Raw genomic sequence first — 15,624 nt, forward strand, 5'->3', positions numbered from 1 at the left:
GCTGGGCTGGCCCATAAAATGGTTTGCACACCCCTGGTAAAACACTGCAGTGGGGGATAAGGGACAACTCCACAGCCCTGAGAGAAAATCCAGCTGGGAATGTGAAAGCCGTGGAGCTGCAGCCTTACGAGTCGTGCTCGAACACCACTTGTGTGCAGCACCTGCCCGCATCCACTGCTGCCTTTGACCTGCCAGGAAAGTGAGCAGGAAGGGAGTGAAAATGTCCTCCCTGGGTTTGCTGCTTGTGTTCTGCTTGATGCTAATGCAGTTAAAGTAAATGGACCCCGAAAGGAGGGGGGGGAAAAAAGCCAGGCGTGTGTTCGGTAAAGGACCTGCTGAAAGAACCCTCCGCTATTAACGCGGGTATATGGTTTAAGAGAAGGTTGCTGTCGACTGCAATCTTTGCATCTTGTTTATGCTTGCTGGGTAAAATATTAACTAAAGCATCTGAACATAAAGTTCTGGTGTGAAAGAATATCAGCAGGGGAGAGCCATATGGTGCCAGCATGCTAACAAAATACCAAACGTTGGAGATTCCTTTTTGCAGAAGACTGAAAACTCTCGTTCCCATCCATAATACATGAGTTCACGCCTTTGATTACGCTAAACATTAGTCCAAGTGGTACAGGAGTCTCTTTGGAGCTAACACAACTTAGGGCACACGGTTGTCTTCCCTCTCTTCCTTCACATAAAAGAAATCGATGTCGAGCTGTTAAGATACAAATACCCAATATGCTGTAAGACAATATGTTTCCGAAACTGCTGCATAAGCTGCCTCTGCTCTAATTAAATATAAACTGCAGCGGGGACTCGGGTTTCTTCTGCTTCGTGCCTTCGCTTGAGACCATTTGGCACGCGTGCGGCTTTCCCTAGGCCAGCATCTGCAAGTCAAGCCTCTTCTGAAGAAGCCTCTCCCCCCCTTGGTGGCATGCTCAGACCTTTTTGCTCAGCGTGGAGGACAGGACCGAGGGCTGTAATCGTCTCCTTGAGCTGTAGCTCGCGGGCGTGTTTACCTGAATGCTCTCTGCAAGCGTGGCAGTCAGGTGGATTCAACAGCAATGAATTAAACCCTGCATTAGGAGGATCCCCTGGTGAATATTATTATAAGGTACAAGAGATGGCTCTGGGGGAGCTTTCATGCACATGGTATTTAAAAACGGAGGCAAAACCTGCAGGTGACACTCTGAACGCTTTCGCATTTATTTTTTTTTTAAACAATCCCACAAACCTGACAATTTGGTGCTGAGTAATTCTGCCTTGTGCTTGTCCCTGGGATCCCCAAGTGTGGCTGGTTAAGTTTGGTGATGAGTACTGAGTTACCTGCACGTGGAAACGGCTACGAGGTGTGGATTAACCCTCCAGCAGCTGGCTGGGGTTAACCCACCTGGCGTTGGTGTTTTGGGGCTGGAGCCTTCCCACCCAGGGGAAGGCAGCACAGGGGGTGGAGGACAATGTCTGTTTGGCAGCTGGGTGTTTGGGGCCAAACCTGGCCTTTTAGTCACTTGTATCAGTGCCTGTGCCTCCAAAGTTGGCCCAGCTCAAGCAGCAAGGATGAAAAGTTTGTGCCTCTGCAAGGAGCCGTGGCCGTGAGCCCCAGCTGCTCCTGCTGATGCACACGTTTCTCCTCTGTAATCCTGAAGCTCTGCGTCTAGCAAGCTCCTGGCAAGTGGAGCTAAAGGTTTGTTTGTTGCCCTCAATATTTTGATGTAATTAGTCAGCGAGCAAGTAGCTGCTTTTGCTCAGAGAAATGCTCTCTGCAAGTACACAAGTGACAGGAGAGGATGAATGGCCTTCTGGAGGGAGCTGCTGGTTCAAAAAAAAAAAAAAAAAAAAAAAAAAAGGTGCCTGGGAGCCATGTTGTTGCTTCAGAAAGGAAAAAGACAGTCAAAACAGTTAACTTTGCCTGCAGCATCGCAGCAGAGCACGGGGTTGTCATCTCCTCTCGCACATCCCCTGGAAACTTGTGGCTTCCCTCTGCAGAGGAGAGGCCCCTGGCCATGGGCAGGGTGCTGCGGTGCCATGGGGGTGCTGGGTGACAGCAGGAGCGAGGGGAGGGCAGGGGGGAGAAGGAGGCTTGCCAGGGTGTGAGCTAAACCCTGCCTGTGTCTGAGGCTTGGGATTTGGGTCTGTACCCCCATCCTGCAGCGTTTCCCATGCGCTGGGCTCAGACCTCAGGCTGAGGCTCAGCGTTGTGGCTAAGAGGTGGATTGAAGGGGGCTCAGCCCATGCCAGAGGCTGGATGTGGGGATGGATGATGTGCAGAGAGGCACCCAGCCGCTGCCCCATCCTCCTCCCCAGGCGTGACATTGTCCCTGCTTCTTATTCACAAGCAAGCCCTGGCTCCCATGGGCAAGGCGGAGAGGTGCCACTCGCCTCCATTTAATCCCAATTACACGGGGCTGCAGGAGCGCTAAGAGTGCTGCCAGCAGGGCTATAAACTCAGCATATCTGATGATTTCTTGCGAGCGAGTGGAGCTCAGCAGGTGACTGTCCTGGCAGGCCGTGGCACGATACCAGCAGAGGGTCCTGGCTCGTGGTGGGCAGCGTGGGGACGGCCCCGGTGCGAGCGCGGCGCTGCCGCTTCCCCAGGGGAGCTGTAGGCGTACGATGAGCTCACCTCCTCTCCTGCCTTATTGCTGCTGTCTGTTGGACTCCGCCTGACACACGCTTACGTGTCAAGTTTTCACTTCTTATAAGACAGCCGAGAGGAAAGGCTTAATATCGCAAAGACAAGCTGGCAGCTGGGAAGTAGCCCACTTAGTCATCTAGCCGTGCGTCACAGCGCTGCCAGCATCTTCCCCTGCTCCTCCAGGCAGCCTCTCCTCCGGTGCCTGACCTGCTGCTGCCTGCTGCAGACCCCCCCAGTGCAGAAAAGGGGCTGCTCCAGCAAACACCAGCAGCGGGACCTGGTCCTGTGCTTGGGACAGAAGGGCTCTGTCCCTCGGACACCTCTGTGCACGGCTTGGTCACCAGCAGTGAGCCACATTCAGGCAGCAGCAAAATTGTTTCCTTTTTTCTTTTTCCTTTTTTTCTTCCAGTTTTGTATTTTGGTCCGAACCCGGGGGGCCCAAGGGTAAGCTCCCCAGGCAGATTCAGATTCACGTGGGCTGTGACAAATTCGCTGGGGTATTTCTGGAAGTTTGGAGCCCAGAAGGAACAAGAGTCATTGACAGACAAATCTATAGCTGGCAGATGACGGAGGAAAGATCAGTTTGTACCCCAGCAGTTTCTTCAGCTCTTTCCCTACATGCTGGGGAAATCCATGTTTGCTGTTCAAAAAAAAAAAAAGTACAGATCTAACAGATCTAAATGATGCTTCAGCCTGTCCCAGGAAGGCTGTCTGGAGTTAGTTTTTCCTCACTTGCTATTTCTTCATGCAAAGACCCCCATTTCTTACCTTTGATTTAAACATTTGGCTTCCACCACTGTGCAAGCACAGTGCTCAGGTTCACTCCTCTTCTCTTTTGATATCCAAACTGGTGATGGAGCAGCTCGGACAAGGGGTGCTGTGAATACCTGAGCTGTCTCAGTGCACCCAGCTCGATCTGTTTGCTATCCACCCACACTGGGAGAACCTCCCCGTGCAGGCACAGCACTGCTATGTGAGAGGGAAGGATCTGGCTCCAGCAATCACTGATGCCCCCCTTTACCCCTTGAGGAGCAAACTAGGTGGGTCTTGGAGCTGAAATCCTCCCATATGGTTTGCTCCTCTCCATCACCTCGTTGTGGCCTGCTTCCCCACCACCTCTTTCCTTAGCCACCCCTCTCTCTACTCCTCCTCATCCCCAGCAGCCCTAGTGCTGCACCTCTTTTCCACATGCACAAGGTTTTACGACACAGAAAACACTTTTGTGGCTTCACCCTGAGCCATCAGTTCATTTGTTTCAACAGCAGCTCGACTCGGAGCTGCTTTCTTTCCCCTGACCCAAGACACACTTATCCAAAATCATCTCTAAAAATCCATCCGTGGTGAATTCTCCTGCTGGTGTTTCGACACATCGGCTCCATGGAAGCTTTCGATTTGGTATGAAAAGTAATTATTACCGGGGTGCAGTTTAGCAGTTATTTTTCACAGCACTGGTAAGGTTAAAAGAAATAATAATAATAATATAAGAAAGACTCAGCCAGAGTAACTGTCTGCAACATGCTATTTGCATTTTTAAGGAAATACTTCTTTGAGACAGCTTGGGTGAAAGGTCGATATTTGCATATAAATGGAAAAGAAAGTGTGTGGTGCTGGAAGTTACATCTATATTATTTTCTCAGCAGTGAGCTGCTGTTTCGGCGATTAAGGGACGCAGTTTGCATTTGGCTTTTATTGAATAGAGAAGGGACCGGGAAAGCCAAATTAGAACAAAATAATGAGGAAAATGTGCAAGAAGAAAGGAGCGGCATCCTGTGCCTTGCTTCTCGGAGATGCGCTCTGCATGCCTGACGTGTTACACGCCCGTTTGCACATGCATTGGGCACGAGCGCACGTCTGAGCACGGCTGCCTCTGTGCACAAAGGGATGCAGGAGTGGTCCTGTTGTGGAAGAGTGTGGCAGAGGAGGGCCCTGGCACTCCCAGTTTGGAAAGGAGAAGCCAGGGCTTGCTTGGTTTTTGTCCAGGCTCAGGTATGTTCAGCAAGGAAGGTGCAGCTCCTGAGACAGCAGTAGGAAAATCCGCACTTTGGGCAACCTGTAAGGGCTGGAAGGGTGAGGGCAGGAGGGAGATGCCCGTCCTTCAGACCTAGCTCTCATCTCAGTGGGGTCAGCATCTGCTTTTCCGGGCCCTGCTGTTGCCCTGGCCCTTGGGAACCTCAAATGGGTCCTCTCGTGGAGGATCTCACCACTTTGCTTTCACTATTGTGGTGGCTTTGCTCACCACGCTGAGGGTGCCTCATATTAACAGCAAGAAGCCAAGGAGCTGGGGACGGATGGGACGTTGAGGAATGTTCACTCTTTCTATTCTTTTTGATCCATATATTTAAGGAACAGTGCACAAACAGCGATGTTACTGTGGGCATGCAGAATTCCTTCTCTTGAAGAGTTCCATACAAGGATGGAAGGCAAAAAGCCCCTACACCTCCTGCAGCACCGTGTGCTGTACTTCTGCCAGCCAGCAGGAAAAGGAAAATAAAAAAGGCTCCAACAAAAAGCCTTATTAACTGGCTGTGAACACTGGAGCATGAATATTGCTCTTAATGAGGAGAGGCTGTGGCCTCATTTGCTTTCTTTGCGTTGTAGGTGTGCTGAGGGCTTCAGCCCCTGCAGCTCCGGGTGAGGCCAAAGGTGGGTCCTGGTGCTTGGTGCACAGAGCTGCTGGGTCTGGGGGTGGTGAGATGGCAGAGGGGTGGTGGATGGATGGACAGGAGCCTCCTGGGCTTTGTGTGGTCCTGGAGAAGGGATCCCAGGCAGGGTGCTGCTGGGTGGCCCCAGGCACTGCAGCAGGCAGAGCTGGAGGGAAGGTGGCAGCACCAGACACCTCCGAGCCCCACTGGTGCTGAGCTGGTTGGTCACACGTGCTGTGCTGCAAGCATTGGTTCAGCAGTGAGAGCACCAGAAAGACTTGATCCTACTAAAATCCAAACCTTTCTTTTCCTTTGTGTAAAGGAAAAGGTCAGTGTGCATCATGGATTTTGTAACCTTTGATGCTACAACATGTGGTTTGGTAGAGCAAACCACATGAGCGCATCAAGCCACTGCTGCTTGTCTGCTGGGGCAGAGGGACCAAAAATTCATGCACCCAGTGGGCTGCTGGGGCTCCGCATGGCTGGGGTGAGCAGTGTGGCTGAGCAGGAGACCAAGATGTGGGTGAGCTGCCCTGGAGACCAGCCCAGGGTGTAGGAGCCATTTGTATCCCTCATCAAAGGCGCTAATGTTTGCCAGCTTGCTTTAAATAAGAGCCACAATCAGAAGCACGGGGCTGCTGTGGTTCTGGCACGCAGCAGCCTCCAGGTGCCGGGGGAGGACGAGCATCTCTTGGCATTTGCTCCCTGCTCACCAGTTCCCCACTTTCCTGCTGGTGTAGTCGTGGGGCCAGCTCCCTGCAGCTTTATAAGAAGGAACTGTCTGTGGATCCTACATCTGTCCTTTCGCAGAGATAATAAACTCTTTGGGGTTTGTCCGGGGAAGCTCCCCATCTCCCAGCATCCAAGCTCAACATCTGCTTGGCAATTGCTGAGCTCCTTTCCCAACCTGCTAAATAAAAGTATCTTTAGGTCAACTACCGAGCAACGCAGACCAACCTGCAATCTGGCCGGCCCTGCTCCATCTCCCATCCATACATTCAGTCTAATTGATTATTAAATCATATTTGCTGATAAGTGTGAGATGTAATATCTATTATACAGCTGTTAAACCCCAATTAATATGTTTTAACGATCAGTCATTTACTGTGCAATATACAATTAACATCCGGTATTAAATCTTGAATTAAATGCATGTTTGGGATGCTAAATTTGGAGCGCTGAACGTGGCTGCGCTGCAGTAAACAGTGATCATCGCATGGAGTAGACAGTGTTTCTGTGCTGTGAGAGGGCATTCGTCACTTCTCTCAGAGATCTTGGGCAGCACAATTAGTAACTGAAGGGTTTTCTCCAGGCAAATGCAGCCCTGCACCAGGCCGTTTGCCCCGAGGGCTATCAGAGGTGCTGCTGAGAGCTCCCTGCCTTTATTCTGTGCTGTCGGGTGCAAGAGTTGGTGTGCGGGTGTGTAGTGGCAGCAAAAGCAGCAGATTGTATGTTCAGCCACCTCCACAGAGTTGTTCCTCCCCGTGCCATTGCTGTTCCTCAGTGTAGCTGCAAAGGAACCTGCGGAGGCATTCAGGGACCTAATGACAAGGTGGAAAACTCCCGTATTTCCTTGTAAACCTGGCAAAAGAGCCGAAGTCTTTTAGCATGTGGCTGAGACCGCGCGTTTCCCTTCTACAACGGCACGTGCAAGCTGCAGCTCAGTGCAGGGGTTTGCTCCCCCTCTGGCTGGCAGGGAAAGGTGTCCATTGCCTCCAGGAGTTTGGGTGCAGAGAGTGGTGAACGCAGGTGGTGTGCTGTAAAATGCACCCCTGTGAGCCACCAAGAGGTGTGGAGGCACAGAAATGATGCAAAATTTGGACCTGGGACTTTTTTTTATTCATGTGAAAGACGGGGTCCAAAGGATTTGTCCCAATTGGACAAATTGGGGTACAAAGGATTGGTCCAAATTTGTCCCAAGGAGCAAGCCCGTGTCATCTAGCAGGATGCAGAGCGCCTGGGCTGAAGGACCCAGCACAGGGTCCCTTGTGAACACAGCACTCCCCTTTCCCGTGAAAAATGTGCCTGAACAAAGATGAAGAAAAATCTCACCCTCTTCCTCTTTCTTTCCTCTCACTTGGGGGAGCAAATGAAGATTGATATGTTTTTCTTCTGGTCTTTCGGTTAAAAATATGGGGCGATGCATCTATGAGGAAACGAAGCCTTTCCCCCATCTGTTCTCCGAGAGCCCTGTCTCTCACCCCGTTGCTTTGCTGGAGCAGATGTAACCCCGTGCAGGGGCAGCTCTGGAGGCACGGCCGTGGTGCTCTGCCTGCAAGGGGGCTGCCCTGTGCCGGAGCTGGCTGCCTCCCAGCAGCCTCCCTCCATGGCCACCTTGTTTTCTGCTCACCTTCTGCACTCCCGAGTTTCAAATGGGCTTTTTTTAGAGGGAAATATCTGCTGTTCCTTGGAGTTTTTTTTTTTTTTTTTTTTTTTTTCTCCTGGAAAATCAGTGCTTTCTCTCCTTGGAAAGTGAAATACTCCAAAGTCTGATCCACCTTCTGACTTGCGTGCGGTCTCCTTCCGAAGTTCCCAGATTTTCCTTTTTGGACTTGATGAGGGTGACCAGAGGTTTCGGAGACCTTGCTCTTTCGTGTCACGGTTTTGCACATTTTGCAGTGCTTCGGTTCACAACCGCCCTTCCTCGGTGGTTATCTCTGAAGGAGAGGAGGGGACAAACAGATTCAAGGCTTGGAAAAAGCTCTTTCAGAAGAGGACACGGTGATGCTTTGGTGATGGACTGACATAAATGTTGATGGGAAAACATGATCTTTTTAATGAGTGACCCAGACAGTGGGCACAGAGGATGGGCACAGTGGAGGAAAGCTGGTTACCTCCTTGGGATGTGAGCATTGGGCTGTGACCTCCTGGACAGGCTGAGCATGTAGGACTGCTTTTCAAGGGGAAATGTTTGTAAATGCTCCTCCTGGCTGTGAGCTCTGGCAGTCCCAGCTCAATGCCAGGAGGGGAGCTCAGAAGGACCGGTTCCCTCGGGGATCTGCTTCCCGTGCACAAAATCTGTCATTTAAGGCAATATCCCACATCTCAGCTTGGGTGGTCCGGGCGGGGTTAACAGGAGTGTCCTTCACATAAACGTGCTGCCTTTCTGCTGAATCCGGGTCCGGAGGCGAGGGGAAAGGGCACAGCCAGCACGTGCAAGCTGATCCCCTCTGGAGACCGGAGAGATGCATTTAAGCAGCACAGAGGAGAGGAAATCTGATTCTGGTGGTGACGGCTCAGATGGCCACAGCAGCTCCGGGCTGGGAGCAGTGGCTGGAGGGTGCTGAGCTGGTGGGGAGAGCCTGGCCCCATCCCCTCCTCTTTACCCTGGGTCCAAAGGCACGGGATGCGATGGGAAATATAGCTGGCACCTTGGTCTACGTTTACCCCGACAGCTCCAGGGCTCATTCTTAGCCTCCTACTTAGGGAAATGTTTCCCTTCAGACAAGCAGTCAGGCCGTAATGTCCCATGTAAGTGCTATAGAAACATCTTTTATTATTATTACTTGGTGCCCTCACCCCCGTTCTCCTTTCCTCTGTCCCTTTTTTAGTTTCTTTCCCACGTTATGTTGCATTTTTTATCATCTGCCTGGCCATCTGTGCCTCCCCACTTCCTTTCCTTGGAGCTTCTCTAAAGGAAAATAATGTTTCAGCAACTCCTGGATTTTGTGTCCAAGCCCTGTGCCTTTCTTGGGGATCCAGGCTGGACACAGTGCTTTAGACAGGATTTAGAGCAGAGTCTCCAACACAGATGTTTTGCTCGTGAAGCCTAGAAAAGCCCCCCTAAACTTCTCTGCTGGCTTCAGAACAATTTCATAACAAATGCATGAAGGTGACTTTCACAGTCAGCGGTGCCGGGCGCTACCTTGGGCTGTGTGTCACTGCGGGATCGAATTATCCCAGCCTTTCAACGTGCTCATCCTTGCAAGAGCACCGTGGGATGTGGTTGTTCCTTAATATCTTGTAGATAAAGAACAGGCACAGGCAGGGCTAGGTATTTCCCTTGGTATTTGTTGTGCGTTCTCCTAAAAGCTGCTCGGTGGCAGAGCAGCTCTGAAGTCACTCAGCTGGTGTCCTGCACGCTCAGCAAGTTACCCGTGATCCTTATCCGTTTCTGAAAGCCCGTCTCAGGTTTCCTTCAGTGCCTGTTTGCCTTCTGCCTGCTTTCACATAGAGATCACCCAAATAATAGACACATCGAGGAAGCATGGCAGCCTGCTCTGGCATCACTCAGGGAGCCCAGAGCTGCCCTGGGCTCTTCTGCAGGCTGTTAGCACCCGCGATGGATGCGCTTCCCCAGCTCCCTCCTGCTGGGGGATGCTCTCCTTCCCCTTGCCTTGCTGCTGGAAGATGAATGGAGCGAGGCTTGGAGAAGAGGCAGTAAATTATTCACTGCTCAATGCCACAGGGAGCTGCAATTAAAGATTGAAGGGGAAGGCTGGTGGCGGCGGCAGCACCCAAAGCAACCCTGGCTTGCCAAGGTGAGCTGTGACCCTGGGGACCTGGAGTCTGGGGGTGAACATTTTTCATCTCATTACTGCAAACAGGAGGGGAAGACCCACAGCGCAGCTCCTGCTGCTGCAGCAGGGCTGGTGCCTGCCCCTCGGATGTGTTTGAAGTTGTGTAAGAGAAAAGGAGAGTGCCAAGCATCAGCTTGTAAAGTGCGTGCTTCCCAGGGCTTTCCCCTGCTCTGCCTCCAGGAGCTGTAACCTGAATATCCTCATTTTGCATCTTCACCACGAATCGCTGCGGTGCCCTGCTCCCAAAAAGCTGGTGGTGCCCAGAGTTGTCATGGAAAACTGCACCAGGAGCAGGGACCCTGCTCGGCTCCCAGCGATGCCCAGCAGTGGGTCCCATGTGCTGCCTTGGATGTGTAAAATTTCTGGGAAAGAATAAAAAATAACTTTAACTCTGGAAAGAGAAGAGAAGAAAGTGTGAGGGTAGAGCATGTGGAGTGGCTTTGCTGGTTGTCACAGGCACTACAAGGCTGCTGGGCTGCTGCTGGTGGCCACCGTGGGCAACCTGCGGGCTGCAGTCACTGCTCCTGTTGGTTTTTCCATCAAAAGACCGAAATGAGCAGCATTGTGCAGAGCCTGCACCAGGCTGAGGGCACCCATGGGTGCTTCTGCGGCTTGGCTGCTGCATGGGAGCCCGTCAGGTCTCTGAGCCTTCTTTTACCCTAACTGCAAAGTCTTCATGGTCAGGACTTGTGGCCCTGGAGTGTCACCAAGGGGTCCTACTCAGGGCATCGAGACCCCTGGCATGGTTTAAGTGCCCGTTTAAATAAAGCAGGAAATAAAAATGGCATTTTCACCTCTGGCTGATGCTGTCAAAGCGGTGCCGGGCTGACTTCACCTCCTGACCCCGTGTTCCTCTCCCCCTCCCTAGAAAATGAGTTTCGGGGCGAGCTGCTGAACCAGAGGTGGACCTGCGGAGAGAAGATCAGCAGCTGCGAGGGAGCCGCCAGCCTGCACGGCACACGCATCAAGGTGAGCGGAGAGCCCTTCCTCCTCCACGAGCATCCTCTTCCTCACTGTGGTGACAGCAGGACAGGGCTCCACGGTGTCACAGCCCTCGGGGACCAGCTGGGCCAGGGGGACGGAGCCTTTCTGGCACCCAAACCACAGGCAGGAACTGGGCGGCTCTGTCTCCTTGTTAAAACCGAGCCTCCTGCGCGGTGCGTGCAGGCAGAGAGGCTTCCAGCTGGCGAGATTTGGCTTCGGGGCCAGTTATTTAAATCCTTCCCTTCCTCTCCGGTGCCATCCTTCAAGGACAGCTCAGGATATTTAGCTCGGTTCCAGGCCCGTTAAAAGAGGCCCTTTCTGTGAGGGGCCGGCTGGTCGGAAGAAGCCCCTCGCAGGCCAGGTGAAGCCGTGGTGTGCGCCGAGGGGACAAGCGAGGCATTCATCCTGCCCGGCCACAGAGCTGCCCATTTACTGCTGCAGCTGGGGCTGCTGAAAGGGCTCCAGCCCGCGCCGTCAGAGCCTCTGCCAGCAGATGAGGAAGCTTTATTTAAGCACAGAACGGGGCTGCTCGTTACACAAGTGATGCTTCCTGCCCGGTTTTGGACACTTGGTAATGAGGCATGGGCTGGGACAGACGCACAGACCCACAGGGCAGTGGAGGGAGCCCTCCTTGGGTGACTGATGTTAGCCACTCATCCTCGGTCCCCAAATAAATGGAGCCCCAGGAAAAGTCCATATCAGCAAAAATCCCCCCTTAGAAGCATCCTTCTTGGCTAACAAGCTGTCAGCTGCGTGCAGGTGTCGCCAGGAAAGCTCACACCTTCTTAGAAAGCAGAGTAAGCAGTTGTTGCTATATTTAAAAGCGGCTCAATTAAGGCTTTTCTATTGAACCTGCCAAATAAGCACTTAGATTAGATTTAATAAGATTGTTGTATGTTAATAAAGCGATGATTACAAAAGGTAATGTGCCTAGTACCTGGTGCTCATCTAGTGCTCTGCCTCTGCCAAGCACATTGCTAATATTAACCATTTCTCGCAACCCTTACCACTCTGCCCAGCTGTGCTTTAACACAGGGAACCTGGTTTGGGGCCAGGAGGAGCTGGGAGGGGACATCCAAAGTGGGAGCAGGATTTGAGGTGGTCCTGCAAAGCCAGGTTGTGCTGAGAGCACCAAATAAGCATGGACTACATTTATATGTAGCTTTCCATGGTAGTTACGGCTCGTAACCTACAGGATGTGCAGCTTGTAAGTACAATCAGATGTGGGACACTCTCATTTATTTTTGTCCCTAAAGAAGTCTGGGTGCAGGATAAAATTTCCTTTGACAGGTCTGAAATGAGAGGTGCTCCCTGCACGCATTCAGCTGCGTCTGTCTGCCCAGACACTCCTGCTTGTTCTTGTCCTGGCCCCAGCAGCTGGAGGAGAAATGAGCCTTTTTCTCCCAAATCTCCATTCCCCTGTGCCTTGGAGAGCTCCCTGGCCCAGCGAAGGCTGGCAGCTGCTAGGACAGGTAGGGCTGGTGGTGATGGGGCCGCCAGAGCCCCTTGTCGGAGATGTGCTCTCATAGTCTCGCTTCAGCAACTGCCTCAGCTCGTGCCACTTGAGGATAATCTTATGAAAATGGCAGCTTATTACCGAGCCTGAAAACAATGGGGTTGAGGAACTGCAATTTTTTTTCCCTCCCCCCCACCCCTCCTCTTTTGGCACGAGAGCCGTTTGCACATACCGAGCCACTTAGGTCTCTGTGCGCGTGAAATGGCGTTTGGATTGCATGTTGTAGCACTTCCAAACAGTCAAGAGGAAAGTAGATGTCAACTTAAACTGCTGCGCGTGAAATCACCCCAGCCTTGAAAGCCAGAGCTGCAGAGGCACACGGTGCAGCTGTGGCTGTGCCAAACGTGATGCTCTGAGCATCTTTTCTGGTCCACTTCACTCGTGTGGAGGATGCCTCTGCTACAGAGCATTAGCGCTCTGTAAATGTTTAATTTGCAGCATTGTTGTTGTTTTTCTTTTTTTTGGGGGGGGGGTGGGTGTAGGACCCCTTTTTGCAAATGAAAACTGGCAGCACAGCTGAAGGAGGCTGGTGGTGACAAAGCTACAGGTTTTAATTTGGGGAAGAGGGCGGAGGTACAAGCTGTGGTTTTGCAATTAAAGATGTCAAGGCGAAATCCTCCCCCGGCTCAGAGCACAGGGTGTCCTTTCTCAGCAGCAGCGAGAGAGCAGAAGGCAGACGGTAGCTTGTACAGCTGAGGACGGGGCTCTCCATAGGTGAAACGTCAGGAGGATTTAAATCAAGCAGCAGGGGAAGACCCTAAAGGAGGAGGGGGAAAAAATAAACAGCCCCAGAGTGCGGTTATAAAATAGTACCTGGGAGCTATGGGGCTGGTGCGGAGGCTTTCAGCCACTTTCAGCCCTTTTTAAAAGAAGAGCAAGACTCTTGAGCAAAGAGTATTTCTTCCTCCATCCCCTCTTTATTTATTCTTTTAAAAATTAATAGCTAGAGAAGGTGCAGCAGGACGGAGCCCTCCGCATTACCTGCAGTGGGCGGTGATGCCATGGCACTTGGCAGAGGGGGATGTGGAGACCCAGATCCAGGTCTCTCCACCCATGTGCAGCCTGCAGCAGCCAAGGGGGATCCTTGTGGGGTTAAAAATAAAACTTAAAATAATCAGGCCAGGCCATTCAACCCCGTTTTTGCTGCCTGCCTTGGGTTGGCCCCATAGCCCCCCACGCCGGCATCCAGCTGGACCCTGGGGCTAGCTCGGGCTGGTGAGGCAGCCCCTTGGTCCAGAGGGAGCTGGGCGACCACGGTGCAAATTAGTCAGAACGTTAATTGTCCCTGGTGAGAGCCTGAAGAAGTGTGACTGCTGGGATAAGGTTATTGGTGGTGGTGTTTCCCATTTACCACCCTTCTCCCTTCCCTTAACTCATCCTGGCTTTGAACCCAGCCCCGAAATGGGGCAGAGGGAACTGGGCTGTCCTCCCACCCTGCATGACCCAAGAGGAAAAACCAAGAACAAAACCACCATTCAACCCTTCTGTAAAACATCATTTCTTCATCATTTTCTCCCCTACCTGCTTCAGCAAATCTCAGTTTTGTTTTTTAATTGAGCAGAAGCTGTCTGCGTGTCCCTCAGCCCCAGCTTCATGCAAAAGGCTTTTTTGCAACCTCCGCAGATAGGCGCTGATGGAAGTTCTGCTGCTTCCAGAGTAAAATAAATATTCCTGCTGAATCCTCACCTCTCTTTGGCCAGCTGAAGGCTTTTTCAGCGTGTTTATTTTCTCTGAGCTCCGCGCTGCTCTTGAATACATATAAAGTATTACTGCTGACCGTGGGGAATTTCAGCATGGCCCTTAATGGGGGATTTGCATAGAGCTGTCGAAGCCCCGGCGCACCTGGGTGTCTGGGCACGGGAGGCTTCAGTGGTTTTATGTTAACGCCTCGGTCTGCCTTCAGAAAATAAACGTGTATTAAGAGGAGAAAGGAGATGAAAATATCAACCGTGTAGGTGCTCCGTAAAATTAAACTTTGGATCCGTTCCGCTGTTCCCGCACCTTATTGCTGTAGTTTTGGCAGCAGAGCCAGACAGCTACTGCACCAGGAGACTTTTAAAATTCACCTGGTGCTCAGGTTAAACTGTCTTTCAAGTTTCTCCCTCCGAACCTCATTGATTTAGGTGTGCAGCATCAGGACACCATCGGTACTGTTTGTGTTATGTCAGGAAGTTCCTTAGTGCAGGGCAAACGTGGTAAGAAATTGTCCCTGCACCAAAGCACCTTCAGAGAAAAAAGGGCAGGAGGGAAAAGAAGCCCAGGGGAGGAAGGGATGCTCTCCAGGTTACCGTGCTTGGCAGTGACAGACCATGAAGCTGAGTCCTGATGTGAGCATCCTGACCCAGTGCAGGGTCTGGTGTCTGCCTGGTTCCGTCTGTTGGCCTGAAAAATCCTCTCGGTGTGCGAGAGAGCATCCAGCCACGAGGCGAAGAGGGGCTGCACAACCCCTGCCTTGTTCTAGCTGCTCTAACATGGACTGAGGCCAGCACCTGGTAGCAATAATTTATTTCCAGGTTTCCTTGCCAATTAATTGTGTGCTTGTGCGTGCAGGGTTTTTGTTAGGAGCTGGACTTGGGAAGAAAGGACCCTCCTGCCCCTTCTCCACAGACCCTGTGCTCTCATTGCCCAGGGAAGACAGTTCCACCTTGAAAGAGATCTTGAAGGCAATGGGAAGAATTGCTCTGTTGAGGTGTTGTGGTGTAGAGAGGAGCTTGGTGTTAGCTCAGGTGTGATATCTAATTTTTTTTTGCAGCGGGATCTCTCCCGTTTATAAGCAAACAGCCGCAGCCTGGCCCACCTGCTTGTCATCCAAGGGCAGGTTTAAGAAAACCGAAGTTTTGCCCTGTGTTTCCCTCAGTCCCAGCCCTCCCTCTGGGCTTTTTTGAAGACAGGCTGTGAAACCAGAGCCACGTCCATCAGCTCCGCTGGCCGCGGCCAGCACGTCACAGGCACTGCCCGCAGCCCACCCTGCTCTCGCTTTGAATAATTTATCCGCAGGAAACCCATATTGCCAAGGCACCAGCCCAAAGCGTGCCAGTTCCCTGGGAAAACTGTCAAAGGGAAAAAAAAAAAAAAAGAAAAGCCCTCTCTGAAATTCATTTTGGTTGAACGCAGGCTCCCAGCAATCAAACGTATCAGGCGCTTTGTCGGCGCGCGGCGCACGCCGGCTTTGAAAGGCTCATAAATGTAATGAAGTCCCTTTGACACCTGCTCCTCTCCGCACTTTAAACGTAAGCCATTGGTCCGCAGGGAACCGGGGCTTTAAAAATAGAAATTATAGTAATTGTCTGCTGTGTTATTGGGAAGATTGTAATAAACGCGGAGCACAACACC

The sequence above is a fragment of the Aythya marila genome, assembly GCF_965140915.1.
Source record: "Aythya marila genome assembly, chromosome: 16".
Classification (NCBI taxonomy): Eukaryota; Metazoa; Chordata; class Aves; order Anseriformes; family Anatidae; genus Aythya; species Aythya marila.